Source organism: Hyperolius riggenbachi, chromosome 11 (genome assembly GCF_040937935.1).
Source record: "Hyperolius riggenbachi isolate aHypRig1 chromosome 11, aHypRig1.pri, whole genome shotgun sequence".
In the NCBI taxonomy this organism is placed as follows: domain Eukaryota; kingdom Metazoa; phylum Chordata; class Amphibia; order Anura; family Hyperoliidae; genus Hyperolius; species Hyperolius riggenbachi.
The window spans coordinates 119,518,054-119,534,490 of NC_090656.1; the positions used below are offsets into that span (position 1 = coordinate 119,518,054).

The 16,437-nt window shown below is 45.0% G+C and overlaps 1 protein-coding gene across 1 annotated transcript in view; it reads right to left on the reverse strand.

Moving 5' to 3' along the window:
- Positions 1-16,437, reverse strand: part of LOC137537859 (mucin-5B-like) — a gene marked incomplete at its 5' end in the record, with an annotated part of 285,507 nt that overhangs the window by 152,934 nt on the left and 116,136 nt on the right. The window lies entirely within an intron of this gene.

Here is a 16,437-nt window from a genome sequence, read left to right on the forward strand (position 1 = left end):
AGTGCCTAGCACACAAATAACTATGCTGTGTTCCTTTTTTTTCATTCTCTGTCTGAAAGAGTTAAATATCAGGTATGTAGGTGGCTTACTCAATCCTGACTCAGACAGGAAGTGACTTCAATGTGACCCTCACTGATAAGAAATTCCAACTATAAAACACTTTCCTAGCAGAAAATGGCTTCTGAGAGCAATAAAGAGATAATAAGGGGAATTTCTTATCAGTGAGGGTCACACTATAGTCACTTACTGAGTCACTTCCTTGCCTGGGGCTTCCACCAGCCCCCTGCAGCCATCCCATGCCCTCGCAGTCACTCGTGGATCCTCTGGTCCCACGCCGCCAGCCAGTTTAGTTTTCGCTGACATGCCCTGACAGGGACTCGGCGGGCTTTCTGCGCCTCCTCAGGCCTGGCCACGCGTATCCTTCCTCATGGTCCCATCCTCAATAGTGTCCTGCACAGGTGCAGGACGCTATTGCGGACAGGAACACAAAGAAAAATATGCGTGGACAGGCCTGTCGGGTCTGTCAGTGAAACCGAAACTAGCTGGCGGCGAGACTGTAGGCTCCGTGAGTGACTACGAGTGCTCGGGATGGCTGAAGGTGGCTGGCGTCCGCGGTGGGATGCGAACACATAGCACATTTGACCTGCCCCTACACCTTGTCACTGGGATACATTTTGACCCTCTACATCACAGTCAGCAGACGCATGGCAGCCAATCAAGCTGCACTCCCCCAAGGACCCCCTGCCCCCCTATAAAAACGCAGCAGCACTGGCCATGTTCTCAGTCTCCAGCTGCTGCTTTAGTGAGAGGAAGAGATAAGGTGCTGCAGAGACAGGGACAGTAAGCTTAGCTAGGCTGTTGTTTAGTTTACTCCTTACTGAAATTTATTGCTGAAAGCACCCTAAAAAGCCTTCTTGAGGGCTAATATTCTCCTGCTGCTTTTGTGTGTGTGTGTGTGTGTGTGTGTGTGTGTGTGGGGGGGGGGGGGGGGTGACACACTGCATACAGCCCACAGTCACAGCTGTGCCTTGCAGTTCTGCCAGCACACTATTACCACAAGTGCATATCTTCTAACTGTATTTGTGATTGAACTTACTATAGAATATCTCTCTGTGTGGGTGACACACTGCATACAGTCCACAGTCACAGCTGGGCCTTGTAGTTCCGCCAGCACACTATTACCACTAGTGCATATCTTCCAACTGTGTTTGTGATTTAACTTACTATTGGATATCTCTCCGTGTGGGTGACACACTGCATACAGCCCATGCAGAGCCGGGACAAGGTCCTCCAGCACCCAAGGCTGAGACACCAAAGTGCACCCCTCCATCCCTCCCACCCCAGCCGTCACATACTGATTGCTATTAGACTAAGAGGCGCCACAGGGCCCACAACCTCCCCAACACCTTAATATCTAGTTATATGTCTTGCAGTCACTGCCATGTATCCCCTTTTCTTATTACTTTCTGCTTCAAACACAAATAGGAATGACAGCTGAATGAATTCTGCGCCCCCTGCTACACTGTGCCCTGAGGCTGGAGCCTCTCCAGCCTATGCCTCGGCCCGACACTGAGCCCACGTAGCCATTCTATTGCGCACACTGCTTTTACAGCAATTTTGCCATCTTACGACCACTGTGATGTCACAACTGCATCAGAATCAGAATCAATCAGAATCAATTTATTTTCGCCAAGTAAGTTTGCACCTACAAGGAATTTGTCTTGGCTGTTGCTTAACAAACACAAACAAAAACAATACAAGGACAGACAGTGGGAATATTACAAGTTAAGGACATTATAAGTATAGTGGCAGTAAGCAATGTGAGAATTGTTCATGTTTAGTTCTGTGCTGATTACTTTCAGTCCTAGCAGCTCTAACGTGGTTCAGCATTAAGTATGGCTACCGCTTGAGGAAAAAAACTGTTCCTGTGTCTAGAGGTTTTGGTAGCGATTGACCGGACTCTTACTCCTGAAGGCATGCGCTGGAAGATGGAGTGAGCTGGGTGAGAGGGGTCAGAGGCAATTTTGGATGCTCTCTTTTTGCACCTGCTAGTGTAAAGATCCTGCAGGGAAGGTAAGCTACAGCCAATTATCCTTTCCGCTGATCGGATGATGCGCTGCAGCCTCCCCTTTTCTAATGCTGAGCAGGAGCTGAACCATACAGTCATGGATGATGGTATGGTGGATTCGATGATTGCAGTGTAGAACTGCACCATTAGATTTTGAGGTAGGCCAAACTTTTTCAGCTGCCGCAGATGGTACATTCTCTGTTGTGCTTTCTTGACAATAGTGGCAGTGTTGTTGTCCCATTTTAAGTCGTTTGAGATCGTGGACCCAAGAAACTTGAATGACTCTACTTGGGTTTATATGGATCCATTTATGGTTAAGGGGAGGTGCTGGGGGGAGATCTCCTAAAGTCTATTATCATCTCCATGGTTTTGAGAGCATTTAGTTCCAAGTTGTTGCTGCTGCACCAGGAGGAAAGCTGTCCCACCACATGCCTGTATGCAGACTCATCCCCGTTTTGAATGAGACCAACAACTGTTGTGTCGTCTGCAAACTTCAGAACCTTAACAGATGGATCTGTGGAGATGCAGTCATTGGTGTAAAGTGAGTACAGCAGTGGGGAAAGCACACAGCCCTGGGGTGCACCAGTACTGACTGTCAGAGAGCTTGATGTGAGTTTACCAAGTCTAACACGCTGTCTTCTGTCGGTTAAGAAGTCGGTTATCCATTTGCAGAGGGATTCGGGTATGTGTAGCTAGGAGAGCTTGCTGTGCAGCAGTGATGGAATTATGGTATTAAATGCAGAGCTGAAATCTATAAATAAAATCCTGGTGTAGGTTCCTGGGATATCTAAATGCTGTAGTACATAATGCATACACATGTTCACGGCATCGTCTGCGGATCTGTTAGGCCTGTAGGCAAATTGCAAAGAGTCCAGCAGGGGATCTGTGATGGATTTCAGATAAGTCATTATCAGTTTTTCAAATGCTTTCATGACCAGTGATGTCAGGGCAACAGGCCTGTAATCATTTAAACATGTAGGTTTGTTTTTTTTGAATTGGTACAATAGTTGCGCTTTTAAAACAGGCAGGAACAATTGAGAGTTCTAGAGATGCTTTGAATATGTCTGTAAATACAGGCGCTAATTGGTCGGCACAGAGATTCAAGCATTTCGCAGACACAGCGTCTGGTCCCATTGCTTTCCTGGTGTTTTGTTTTTTAAAGAGTCCATTTACATCTGATTGGCATATTGTTAGAGCATGCACATCTGGGGACAGGTCAATAGATTGTGTCTGGCCTCCTGTGTTGTGTAGTTGCTGAGGCACCGCAGGGGGTGGGGACGTTGGCTGGCAGGAAGAGTGTTCAGTTTGCCTGTGGCAGAGATGCAAATTGACTTGTTGTGTTTAGCTTTTGTTGGTAGTGTCAAACCTGCAATAAAATGTATTCAGTTCATCTGCAAGCTGCAGGTTATGTAGTGAGGGGGGAGGAGATTTCTTCCTGTAGCTGGTAATTTCATGTAGAGATTTCCATATTGTGGATGAGTCGGCGTTAGAAAAATTTTCCTCAAGTTTTTGAGAATAATCTTTTTTTGCGGCGGTAATGGCTCTCTGCAGTTTGTATTTCGCAGCTTTGTAGAGGACTTTATCGCCTGTACGATATGCCCTTTCTTTATCGAGCAGCAGCTTCCTAAGATGTGATGTGAACCAGGGTTTATCGTTATTGTACCTGGTGCACTTTTTTGTGGGGATGCAGGACTCTTCACAAAAGGTAATATATGATGTCACATCGTCAGTGTATTCATTTAGGTCACTGGAGGATTCTTTAAATAAATTCCAGTCAGTTAAATCAAAGCAGCTCTGCAGTTTTTCTACAGCTTCACTAGTCCATTTCTTAAAGAGGAACTCCAGTGAAAATAATTTAATATAAAAAGGTGCTTAATTTTTACAATAATTATGTATACATGATTTAGCCAGAGTTTGCTCATTGTAAAATCTTTCCTCTCCCAGATTCACATTCTGACATGTATTACATGGTGACATTGTTACTGTGGGCAGATTATGTAGCTGTTCTGGCTTTAACAGACAGCTATAAACAGCCATTTCCTGTGTGTGTCATTGTTACATTGTGGCAGTTTGCCCAGAGTACCGTAAGGTACCAGAGCCTCTTGTGGGAGGGGTTTCAGCACAAAATCAGTCATACAGCGCCCCCTGATGGTCTGTTTGTGAAAATCATTATATTTTTCATGTAAAAGTGGGTATCAGCTACTGATTGGGATAAAGTTCAATTCTTGGTCGGAGTTTCTCTTTAACTGTGGTCACTACAGGTTTGGCAGTTTTTAGTCTTTGGATGTATGTTGGGATAAGCTGTATAACAGCATGATCAGAGTTCCCCAAAGCTGCCCTGCTGACAGAGTGATACGAGTCCTTAGTCGTAGTGTAACGGTGATCAAGCGTCTTACCTTCTCTAGTTGCGCTTGTGACGTGTTGCCTGTATTTGGGGAGTTCTTTGGAAAGATTAGCACTGTTGAAATCCCCTAGTATGATAAAAAAAGAATCTGGGTACTCCCTTTCCACCTCAGTGATTTGATCTGCGAGATCTTGGAGCGCAGGCTGCATACATGTTTGTGGAGGGATGTACACAGCAGCCAAAATAAATGAAGAAAACTCACGGGGTGAATAGTAGGGTTTGCAGTTTATGAAGAGTGTTTCCAGCCCATATCTCTGTGTGTGTGTTAAAGTATACAGCCCAGTGATACACACACACAGCTGCTGTGTATTTGAAACTGATTGTGTGCCTCTTTGTGATTACGCACACTGTCTACCACAATTGAATATTGTTCGTACTACTGCATACCCAAATATGGAAAAAATGACAAGCACAGTCAGAGACAGGCCAACTTTTTTCGAGGTCGTGCTGGTGTGATTTTTTTTTTGCGGCATTTGACCAATACCCTCAACCATTCAACTACGTCCTCAGAATTTTGGGGGGTAACACAGCAGCCCCCCTCATCTTCCTCAGCTTCCGCACAGAACTGTGACCTATCTTCCTCCTCCTGCTCTGATTTGGCCACCCCACAACTACTTACCACTCAGCCGACAGCCACCACCACTACTACTAGCACCACAGCCGCTCCACTTGAGCTGATGGTGGAGTTATTCACACATTCCTATGATGAATCCACAACCATTATTGTTAAAAGATAAAGGCGCTAAGGATGCTAAGGATGAGGCCACCCTCCTCTACTCCGCCTCTCACCTTGAGCAGTTCAGGCTCCTCTTCCCACAGCCAGGTGTCCGTTAAGTAAATATATGGGCAGAAGAAGCCAATGTCTTCCAGTCACCCCCTCGCCCAGCATCTGACAGCTGGCTTGTCAGGACTGTTAGCCCGCCAGCTGTTAGCATTCAAGCTGGTGGACTCTGAAGCCTTCCGAAAATTTGTGGCAATTGGGACACCACAGTGGATACCAGGCCGCAATTAATTTTCCAAAAAGGTGATACTCAAACTGTACCGTGATGTAGAAAGGCAAGTGGTGTCATCTCTGGCACACAACGTTGGGTCAAGGGTCCATCTGACCACGGACGCCTGGTCTAAAAAGCACGGTCAGGGCAGGTATATTATACGGCACATTGGTAAACCTGCTGACAGCTGGCAAGCATGGAGTACGTGGTTGTGCAGGGGACTTGGTGACACCCCCATGGTTTGCAGGCAGGGCTGTTGCCACCTCTTCTTCTTCTCCTACATCCTCTTCACTGTCGTCCTCCGGCTGAATCCTACTCTACTGCTACACTCTCCTCTCAAACTGCACACCCCCAGCTCCCCTAGGGCCTAGTTCACATGCCAAGTACGATGGTGTCACGCCATCGTGGACATGTCTTGCCTCAAAACCAAGAGTCACACTGGAACAGCACTCCTAGCCGCTTTGAACAAACAGGTGGATCAGTGGCTGACCCTGCACCAACTGGAGATCGGCAAAGTGGTGTGTGACAATGGAAGCAATTTGTTGTCGGCTTTGAATTTGTGCAAGTTGACACATGTGCCCTGCATGGTACATGTGCTGAATCTTATAATCCAATGATTTGTGTGTAAGTTCCAAGGCTTACAGGAGGTCCTGAAGCAGTCCAGAAAGGTGTGTAGGCATTTTAGGCGTACCGCCACGGCCATGACGCGCTTCTACGATATTCAGTGGCAAAAGAACTTGCCAGTGAGGCGCTTGATTTTCGATCACCCGACCCGCTGCAATTCATTGCGCCTCATGTTTGACCGCCTGCTACAACAGGAGAAAGCTGTCAACGAGTATCTGTATAGCTATGGTGCTAGAGTAGACTCTGGGGAGCTGGGGATCTTCTTGCCGAGGCACTGGACACTCATGCGTAATGCCTGCAGGCTCATGCATCCATTTGAGGAGGTGACAAATCTGGTTTGCAGTGAAGGCGCCATCAGTGACCTGATACCATACGCTTTCTTCCTGGAGCATGCCATGCGTAGAGTGGTGGATCAAGCTGTAGAGGAGCGTGAACAGGAAGAGGAAGAGTTGTGGGAACCAACACTACCAGAACCAGATTTGTCGTCAACACCTGCGGCAGCACAGAGAAGAGGAGGAGGAGTCTGGGGAAGAGGAGTCAGAGGAGGAAGGTGGCTTTGAGGAGGAGATGGAAGAACAACCGCAACAGGTGTCGCAGGGGGCTTGTGTTTGGGTACCCGTGGTATTGTTTGTGCCTGGGGGAGGAGGAGAACTTCTGTGACATCAGTGAGGAAAAGGAAGAGGAGATGATAATGACTAGGTTGGCATCAAACCTTGTTCATATGGGGTCTTTCATATTGTCCAGCCTGTTGAGGGACCCCAGTATAAAAAGACTCCAGGACCAGGACCTGTACTGGGTGGCAATGCTACTAGACCCTCGGAATAAGCACAAAGTGGTGGAAATGTTACCAAATTATCAGATGGCAGCAGAAATGCTCTCACAAGTAATGAGTGCTTAAGCACTCAAATTTGTGATTTAAATGAGCTTTAATTAGCTCAGGTGTGCAGCAGGGAGTGAAGGGGTTATTTACCCATAAGTGCGCATCCTCCCTGCACTCCAAATAGCTTGCATGCGTCCTATTGGTCGTGTTGCAAGCCTCACTGCTCGCACTTCCTCCTTCAAGCCGGAATGAAGAAGTGCGTGGTGGTGAGACTTGCAACACGAACAATAGGGCCACCATCATTTTCTTGTTGAAAAATGATCATTCCCCAGTTTACCTGACTCTTAATTGGTACACACAAAATGTGGTAAACACAAAGGAAGTTGCAGGGCATGCTGGGTTGTCTTTTTTTGCTTCTCTACTTTCCCCTCAGACTTAACTAATACAGCCTGATTGGCTACAACTTGTAGAAGGAAGAGACTGAGCACCAACTCTGCTCATAGTATTTCTTGTGACAATACAGGCAATACAGGCATACCAGAAGTGAGTTCAGGCAAAGATACAGGCCAGCCATTTTGCGGCAACCATCGCTTCCTCAGAGACTGAAGCAGTGATGATCGTAATCTGCTAATTACGATTACGCGAAATTATGCATACATTTTTCACATTTATGCATATACGTAATAATGAATTATTAATTTAATGGACTTTGTATAAGCATTCGTAATTTACGCATTAATTTACATGTAATTTATGCGTAATTTCGCACAGACTTTGGCGGTGAATAGCAAACCCCCATACATGCTATTGCTACCAAATTTTCTACTTATGTTAAAGGAGCATAGTGGGTACAAGTAAAAAAAAAAAGAGAGAATTTGTCAAAAGACCTTGTAGTTTTTGAGAAAATAGATTTTAAAAATGCAAAGAAAAATGGTTTTTAACCACTTAAGGACCACAGTCTTTTCGCCCCTTAAGGACCAGAGCCTTTTTCTCCATTCAGACCACTGCAGCTTTCACGGTTTATTGCTCGGTCATACAACCTACCACCTAAAGGAATTTTACCTCCTTTTCTTGTCACTAATACAGCTTTCTTTTGCTGCTATTTGATTGCTGCTGCGAGTTTTAGTTTTTATTATATTCATCAAAAAAGACATGAATTTTGGCAAAAAAAATGACTTTTTTAACTTGCTGTGCTGACATTTTTCAAATAAAGTAAAATTTCCTATACATTTGAGCGCAAAAGTTATTCTGCTACATGTCTTTGATAAAAAAAAAACATTCAGTGTATATTTATTAGATTGGGTAAAAGTTATAGCGTTTACAAACTATGGTGCCAAAAGTGAATTTTCCCATTTTCAAGCATCTCTGACTTTTCTGCGCACCTGTCAGGTTTCATGAGGGGCTAAAATTCCAGGATAGTACAAATACCCCCCAAATGACCCCATTTTGGAAAGAAGACATCCCAAAGTATTCAGTGAGAGGCATGGTGAGTTCATAGAAGATTTTATTTTTTGTCACAAGTTAGCGGAAAATGACACTTTCTGACAAAAAAAAGAAAAAAAAAAGTTTCCATTTCTTCTAACTTGCGACAAAAAAAAATGAAATCTGCCACGGACTCACTATGCTCCTCTCTGAATACCTTGAAGTGTCTACTTTCCAAAATGGGGTCATTTGTGGGGTGTGTTCACTGTCCTGGCATTTTGGGGGTGCCTAATTGTAAGCACCCCTGTAAAGCCTAAAGATGCTCTTTGGACTTTTGGCCCCTTAGCGCAGTTAGGCTGCAAAAAAGTGCCACACATGTGGTATTGCCGTACTCAGGAGAAGTAGTATAATGTGTTTTGGGGTGTATTTTTACACATACCCATGCTGGGTGGGAGAAATATCTCCGTAAATGACAATTGTTTTATTTTTTTTACACACAATTGTCTATTTATAGAGATATTTCTCCCACTCAGCATGGGTATGTGGAAAAATACACCCCAAAACACATTATACTACTTCTTCTGAGTACGGTGATACCACATGTGTGGCACTTTTTTTGCAGCCTAACTGCGCTAAGGGGCCCAAAGTTCAATGAGTACCTTTAGGATTTCACAGGTCATTTTGAGAAATTTCGTTTCAAGACTACTCCTCACGGTTTAGGGCCTTTAAAATGCCAGGACAGTATAGGATCCCCACAAATTACCTCATTTTAGAAAGAAGACACCCCAAGGTATTCCGTTAGGAGGATGGTGAGTTCATAGAAGATTTTTTTTTTTTTTGTCACAAGTTAGCGGAAATTGATTTTAATTGTTTTTTTCACAAAGTGTCATTTTCCGCTAACTTGTGACAAAAAATAAAATCTTCTATGAACTCACCATACTCCTAACGGAATACCTTGGGGTGTCTTCTTTCTAAAATGGGGTCATTTGTGGGGTTCCTATACTGCCCTGGCATTTTAGGGGCCCTAAACCGTGAGGAGTAGTCTTGAAACCAAATGTCGCAAAATGACCTGTGAAATCCTAAAGGTACTCATTGGACTTTGGGCCTCTTAGCGCACTTAGGGTGCAAAAAAGTGCCACACATGTGGTACCGCCATACTCAGGAGAAGTAGTATAATGTGTTTTGGGGTGTATTTTTACACATACCCATGCTGGGTGGGAGAAATATCTCTGTAAATGACAATTGTTTGATTTTTTTTACACACAATTGTCCATTTACAGAGAGATTTCTCCCACCCAGCATGGGTATGTGTAAAAATACACCCCAAAACACAATATACTACTTCTTCTGAGTACGGTGATACCACATGTGTGACACTTTTTTGCAACCTAGGTGCGCTAAGGGGCCTAACGTCCTATTCACAGGTCATTTTGAGGCATTTGGATTCTAGACTACTGCTCACGGTTTAGGGCCCCTAAAATGCCAGGGCAGTATAGGAACCCCACAAGTGACCCCATTTTAGAAAGAAGACACCCCAAGGTATTCTGTTAGGAGTATGGTGAGTTCATAGAAGATTTTTTTTTTGTCACAAGTTAGCGTAAAATGACACTTTGTGAAAAAAAAAACAATACATATCAATTTCCGCTAACTTGTGACAAAAAATAAAATCTTCTATGAACTCATCATACACCTAACAGAATACCTTGGGGTGTCTTCTTTCTAAAATGGGGTCACTTGTGGGGTTCCTATACTGCCCTGGCATTTTAGGGGCCCTAAACCGTGAGGAGTAGTCTTGAACCCAAATGTCTCAAAATGACCTGTGAAATCCTAAAGGTACTCATTGGACTTTGGGCCCCTTAGCACAGTTAGGCTGCAAAAAAGTGTCACACATGTGGTATCGCCGTACTCAGAAGAAGTAGTATAATGTGTTTTGTGGTGTATTTTTACATATAACCATGCTGGGTGGGAGAAATGTCTCTGTAAATGACACATTTTTGATTTTTTCTCACACAATTGTCCATTTACAGAGAGATTTCTCCCACCCAGCATGTGTATGTGTAAAAATACACCACAAAACACATTATACTACTTCTCCTGAGTATGGCGATACCACATGTGTGACACTTTTTTGCAGCCTAGGTGCGCTAAGGGGCCCAACGTCCTATTCACAGGTCATTTTGAGGCATTTGTTTTCTAGACTACTCCTCACGGGTTTAGGGCCCCTAAAATGCCAGGGCAGTATAGGAACCCCACAAGTGACCCCATTTTAGAAAGAAGACACCTCAAGGTATTCCGTTAGGGGTATGGTGAGTTCATAGAAGATTTTATTTTTTGTCACGAGTTAGTGAAAAATGACACTTTGTGAAAAAAACAATAAAAATCCAATTTCCGCTAACTTTTGACAAAAAATAAAATCTTCTATGAACTCATCATACACCTAACAGAATACCTTGGGGTGTCTTCTTTCTAAAATGGGGTCACTTGTGGGGTTCCTATACTGCCCTGGCATTTTACGGGCCCAAAACTGTGAGTAGTCTGGAAACCAAATTTCTCAAAATGACTGTTTAGGGGTATAAGCATCTGCAAATTTTGATGACAGGTGGTCTATGAGGGGGCAAATTTTGTGGAACCGGTCATAAGCAGGGTGGCCTCTTAGATGACAGGATGTTTTGGGCCTGATCTGATGGATAGGAGTGCTAGGGGGGTGACAGGAGGTGATTGATGGGTGTCTCAGGGGGCGGTTAGAGGGGAAAATAGATGCAATCAATGCACTGGGGAGGTGATCGGAAGGGGGTCTGAGCGGGATCTGAGGGTTTGGCCGAGTGATCAGGAGCCCACACAGGGCAAATTAGGGCCTGATCTGATGGGTAGGTGTGCTAGGGGGTGACAGGAGGTGATTGATGGGTGTCTCAAGGTGTGATTAGAGGGGGGAAATAGATGCAAGCAATGCACTAGCGAGGTGATCAGGGCTGGGGTCTGAGGACGTTCTGAGGTGTGGGCGGGTGATTAGGTGCCCGCAAGGGGCAGATTAGGGTCTAATCTGATGGGTAACCGTGACAGGTGGTGATAGGGGGTGATTGATGGGTAATTAGTGGGTGTTTAGAGGAGAGAAGAGATGTAAACACTGCACTTGGGAGGTGATCTGATGTCGGATCTGCGGGCGATCTATTGGTGTGGGTGGGTGATCAGATTGCCCGCAAGGGGCAGGTTAGGGGCTGATTGATGGGTGGCAGTGACAGGGGGTGATTGATGGGTGGCAGTGACAGGGGGTGATTGATAGGTGATTGACAGGTGATCAGTGGGTTATTACAGGGAATAACAGATGTAAATATTGCACTGGCAAATTGATAAGGGGGGGTCTGAGGGCAATCTGAGCGTGTGGGCGGGTGATTGGGTGCCCGCAAGGGGCAGATTAGGGTCTAATCTGATGGGTAACAGTGACAGGTGGTGATAGGGGGTGATTGATGGGTAATTAGTGGGTGTTTAGAGGAGAGAAGAGATGTAAACACTGCACTTGGGAGGTGATCTGATGTCGGATCTGTCGGGCGATCTATTGGTGTGGGTGGGTGATCAGATTGCCCGCAAGGGGCAGGTTAGGGGCTGATTGATGGGTGGCAGTGACAGGGGGTGATTGATGGGTGGCAGTGACAGGGGGTGATTGATAGGTGATTGACAGGTGATCAGTGGGTTATTACAGGGAATAACAGATGTAAATATTGCACTGGCGAATTGATAAGGGGGGGGGGGTCTGAGGGCAATCTGAGCGTGTGGGCGGGTGATTGGGTGCCCGCAAGGGGCAGATTAGGGTCTAATCTGATGGGTAACAGTGACAGGTGGTGATAGGGGGTGATTGATGGGTAATTAGTGGGTGTTTAGAGGATAGAAGAGATGTAAACACTGCACTTGGGAGGTGATCTGATGTCGGATCTGCGGGCGATCTATTGGTGTGGGTGGGTGATCAGATTGCCCGCAAGGGGCAGGTTAGGGGCTGATTGATGGGTAGCAGTGACAGGGGGTGATTGATGGGTGGCAGTGACAGGGGGTGATTGATGGGTGACTGACAGGTGATCAGTGGGTTATTACAGGGAATAACAGATGTAAATATTGCACTGGTGAATTGATAAGGGGGGGTCTGAGGGCAATCTGAGCGTGTGGGCGGGTGATTGGGTGCCCGCAAGGGGTAGATTAGGGCCTAATCTGATGGGTAACAGTGACAGGTGGTGATAGGGGGTGATTGATGGGTGATTGATGAGTAATTAGTGGGTGTTTAGAGGAGAGAAGAGATGTAAACACTGCACTTGGGAGGTGATCTGATGTCGGATTTGTGGGCGATCTATTGGTGTGGATGGGTGATCAGATTGCCCGCAAGGGGCAGGTTAGGGGCTGATTGATGGGTAGCAGTGACAGGGGGTGATTGACGGGTGATTGACGGGTGATTGACAGGTGATTGACAGGTGATCAGGGGGGATAGATGCATACAGTACACGGGGGGGGGGGGGGGTCTGGGGAGAATCTGAGGGGTGGGGGGGTGATCAGGAGGGGGCAGTGGGCAGGGGGGGGGGATAAAAAAAATAGCGTTGACAGATGGTGACAGGGAGTGATTGATGGGTGATTAGGGGGGTGACTGGGTGCAAACAGTGGTCTGGGGGGTGGGGAGTGGGGGTCTGAGGGGTGCTGTGGGTGATCAGGGGGCAGGGGGGGGGGAAATCAGTGTGCTTGGGTGCAGACTAGGGTGGCTGCAGCCCGCCCTGGTGGTCCCTCGGACACTGGGACCACCAGGGCAGGAGGCAGCCAGTATAATAGGCTTTGTATACATTACAAAGCCTATTATACATATGTGCAGCGGCGATCCGGGTGCTAGTAACCCGCCGGCGCTTCCGAACGGCCGGCGGGTTACTACGAGCGGTGGGCGGAGCGAGTCCCCGGCGGCTGATCGCGTCACGAATGACGCGATCGCCGCATAGCCACTCCCGCAGCCGCCCCCGCCGATGGGCGTATTGCGGTCGTTTGGGCCCGGACTTTGCCACCGCCCATCGGCTGGGGGCGGTCCTCAAGTGGTTAAACAAAAAAACAATGAGTTTAAAAAACATTTTTCTTTGTAATTTTTTTAATCGATTTTCTCAAAAACAACAAGGTCTTTTTGAATTGTTTTTTACTTGTACCCATTATCCTCCATATGTAGCAACTTTGGTAGCAGTATCATGTATGAGGGCTTTGCTATCCACTTCCAAAGTCAGCACAAAGTTCATGCGTAATTATGAATGCTTACAAAACCATCCAAAATTAACTGCTTTCGAACCAAGGTGATTGAAATCCATCCCCTGTTTTGGTGGACTCCTGGCTGCCAGGACGTAGATTTCAATCACCGTCCGCAGCACACATTCGCTGTTTCCATCGCTCCCCGCCGATCGTGCCGCTCAAACCAGACGTTTCTCGCCACAGCTCACAGACTCTGTCTGTCTCTATGACGGCAGAGCCATGTGAGCCGGTCAGGAGCCGATTTCATTGGCTCCTGGCAGTGTCTATCAATATAAGCCGCTCCCATTGGCTTACATTGATAGACACGGTCAGGAGCTAATGAAAGCGGCTCCTGACCAGCTCACATGACTCTGCCGTCATAGAGGATCCCAGCATGCGGTTATGACAGCGGTTGCGTCGGGTATGCGCGGCGATTTGTCAGGATTTCGTCGTTCTTGTACCAGTCGTCTCTAGTCCTTAAGGGGGCAGAGACCACTGGTACTTAAGTGGTTAATTAAGCTTTCCCCCTGAAATTTCGCATTACGAATATGATGTGTAAATGCGAATTACGATGCATAATAACACATAGGCGTAATTTCTGCTCATCCCTAGGTGAAGCCTCTTTCCCTCCTGTTTTCCCCTCCCACACCTCTGTTCCTCTCTGATTGGCCAATATTTCTCATGCTGAGACAATGCACTTTCTATAGCGGAGGGCGGGCAATGCATACACAATCAAGCAGAGGAGAGTAAAGGTGGCCACACACCATACAATTTTTTAAATATCTGTTCAATTTAAGAATTGCAATCAATTTTTCTGACTACTTGTAACATTTAAAAAAATCTGCCCAATGTACCACACACATATGTTCAATGTTTCCCAATTATGATAAAAATGATTGGAAACTATGATAAAATTGCTAGGGTGTGTATATTAACAAATTGACAATCTAACACACACCATACAATCTTTGGAAATATTGAAGAAAAATATCTGGCATTCCGGATCGATAAAAATTGAAGAAAATGTGAAATCCGTTCGGATTTTTCAGTCGAATGAAAAAAAAAAGCTTTTCATTTTTTGGGGAGATCAGATCGTTTTTATCAAATTGCTGTAAAATCGGATCATTTATTGTATCCTGTGTGGCCACCTTAAAGAGAAACTCCAACCAAGAATTGAACTTTATCCCAATCAGTAGCTGATACCCCCTTTTACATGAGAAATAGAATGCTTTTCACAAACAGACCATCAGGGGGCGCTGTGTGACTGATTTTGTGCTGAAACCCCTCCCACAAGAAGCTCTGGGTACCGCGGTACTCTGGGCAAACTGCCACAATGTAACAATGTTCACAGACAGGAAATGGCTGTTTACAGCTGTCTGTAAGTAACAGCCAGAACAGCTAGAAACAGCTACATAACTTGCCCACAGTAACAATGTCACCATGTAATACATGTCAGGATGTGAATCTGGGAAAGGAAAGATTTTACAATGAGCAAACACTGACTAAATCATTTATACATAATAATTGTAAAAATGAAGCACTTTTTTTATTATATTATTTTCACTGGAGTTCCTCTTTAAGAGGGCAAATTACATCAGGAATGGCTTCAAAATAGCCACAGTAAAATGGGAAATGCTAAGAAGGATTTTCTCCCTTTTTACTGTAGAAAAATCACTAAAATCAAAACGTGGACAGTGCAATACATATTTTACGTAAGTAGAGCAAATATTTATCTAGTTATATATGTCTTTTTTTGTGAGATAGTATGGCTGACAGCTCTCTAAAATTCATTAGGACAAACCAGAAGGATACTGTGAGATATTTTATTTTCTAAATGATCTGATTTGAAGGAGATTGAATGGCACTACAAACCCTTGTTCATATTACATGGCACCCAGCCATTCCAGGGATATTTTCCCCAAAGAACTCCCATGCTTACCTGCAGTGGGGCTGGTGCGCTGGAAGAGAGGTAGGCTAAAATGTCTCTCTGTTTTTAGAGAAAGCCTCCACCCAAATTTTAAAGGTTTAACAGCTTAAACAAACAGATCACAACGGAAAGGAGATTCATTTTACATAAGAAGCATACAGTAGGTGTTCTGTGCCTTAGCAGACCAGTAAATTCTATGTGCAGGCCTTGAGTTAGTCAAAAAGCCAGGTATAATTTTACTGAATCTAGCTTAATAAATACTTTTGCTTATGTTTTATAATATTACTGTATAATTTACAAAGTCAGTGCTTGTCCAATGTAAAATCTTTCTTCACTTTGATTTACATTCCTAAATGTATCACAAGTTAACTGCTGACAATGTGCATCATTGCAGAATGTATTGTTTTTTGTGTGTTCCGAAGAGAACACTTTATTTTCACTACAAATTACAGGATGGTGTTATTTTGCAGTAGTTGGGAGATTGGCAGGATGTTGCATTAGTTTAAAGAGGAACTGTCAGCCATACTATCTCAGAAAAAAAACCACATATATAAGTAGATAAATACTAGCTCTACTTACATAACATATGCATTGCACTTTCCACATTTTTATTTTTGTGATTTTTCTGTAGTAAAAAAGAGAAATTCATTCTTAGGATTTTCCATTTTGACTGTGTCTGTCTTAAACCCAATCCTGACATCATTTCCTCTCTTAGGCCCAGTGCACACTGAGCGGTTTTAGGTGTGATCCGCCAGTCGCATCCGCCTGTAAATACGCTTGGCTAATGTATTTCAATGGGATGGTGCACACCAGCTGTTTGAGTTTTTTTCCAAACCGCAAACGTACCTCCTGCTGCACGTTTGCGGTTTTCTGAAGCGTTTCGTCCTCAATGTAAAGTATAGGAAAAACGCAAATTGCTCTGAAAAACGCTAGATCAGAGCG